The sequence below is a fragment of the Volvox carteri genome (assembly GCF_000143455.1).
Source record: "Volvox carteri f. nagariensis unplaced genomic scaffold VOLCAscaffold_366, whole genome shotgun sequence".
Taxonomy (NCBI): Eukaryota; Viridiplantae; Chlorophyta; class Chlorophyceae; order Chlamydomonadales; family Volvocaceae; genus Volvox; species Volvox carteri.
Window position 1 is genome coordinate 1056 of NW_003307895.1, and position 952 is coordinate 2007.

Genomic DNA, 952 nt, shown 5'->3' on the forward strand with positions numbered 1-952 from the left:
ACGCGCGGCACAGCCGTGACACGCGCACACTCGCTGATGCTGGTTGTTGGCTGCTGGCTGCTAGCTGCGTAGCGTAGCCCATTTAGGCAATATAACTGGCTGCAGCTGCTGGCTGGTTAGATAACGCTAGCTACCATCCACAAAACCCAGCGACGACAATAAAACCGGCCGGTCACCACCAACTGTCCACCAACTGTCCACCAACTGTCCACCAACTGGATCAACATCTGCCAACCTCTTCCAACCAAACATATCTCCAACGGACAACTTCCACCATGACAACCATATTTCTCGACCGATCCTCCATATCTTTGGACTCCCTTATTTTCCTGCTTTGCAACGAATGTCGTGGTTTGAGCAAGGATGTCTCCCTTTTCATCTTTCTTTTGTGCATGGTAGGTTTGAAAGCAGAAGGGTGATGAGAGGAAAAAGCCGCGGTGGCAGCAATGCCAGAGGTGAAGAGCCGCAGCGGCGGCAGGGGAGGGAAATGCACCGCAAAAAGGTCGCGGTGGCAGCAAGCCCAGAGGAGAAGAGCCGCAGCGGCGGCCGGGGAGGGAAATGCACCGCAAAAAGGTCGCGGTGGCAGCAAGCCCAGAGGAGAAGAGCCGCAGCGGCGGCCGGGCAGGGAAATGCACCGCAAAAAGGTCGCGGTGGCAGCAAGCCCAGAGGTGAAGAGCCGCAGCGGCGGCCGGGCAGGGAAATGCACCGCAAAAAGGTCGCGGTGGCAGCAAGCCCAGAGGAGAAGAGCCGCAGCGGCGGCCGGGGAGGGAAATGCACCGCAAAAAGGTCGCGGTGGCAGCAAGCCCAGAGGAGAAGAGCCGCAGCGGCGGCCGGGCAGGGAAATGCACCGCAAAAAGGTCGCGGTGGCAGCAAGCCCAGAGGAGAAGAGCCGCAGCGGCGGCCGGGCAGGGAAATGCACCGCAAAAAGGTCGCGGTGGCAGCAAGCCCAGAG

The 952-nt window shown here is 59.8% G+C and overlaps 1 protein-coding gene across 1 annotated transcript in view; it reads right to left on the reverse strand.

Moving 5' to 3' along the window:
* Positions 1–952, reverse strand: part of VOLCADRAFT_101106 (uncharacterized protein) — a gene marked incomplete at both ends in the record, with an annotated part of 9984 nt that overhangs the window by 745 nt on the left and 8287 nt on the right. The gene's annotated exons all lie outside the window — the stretch shown is intronic.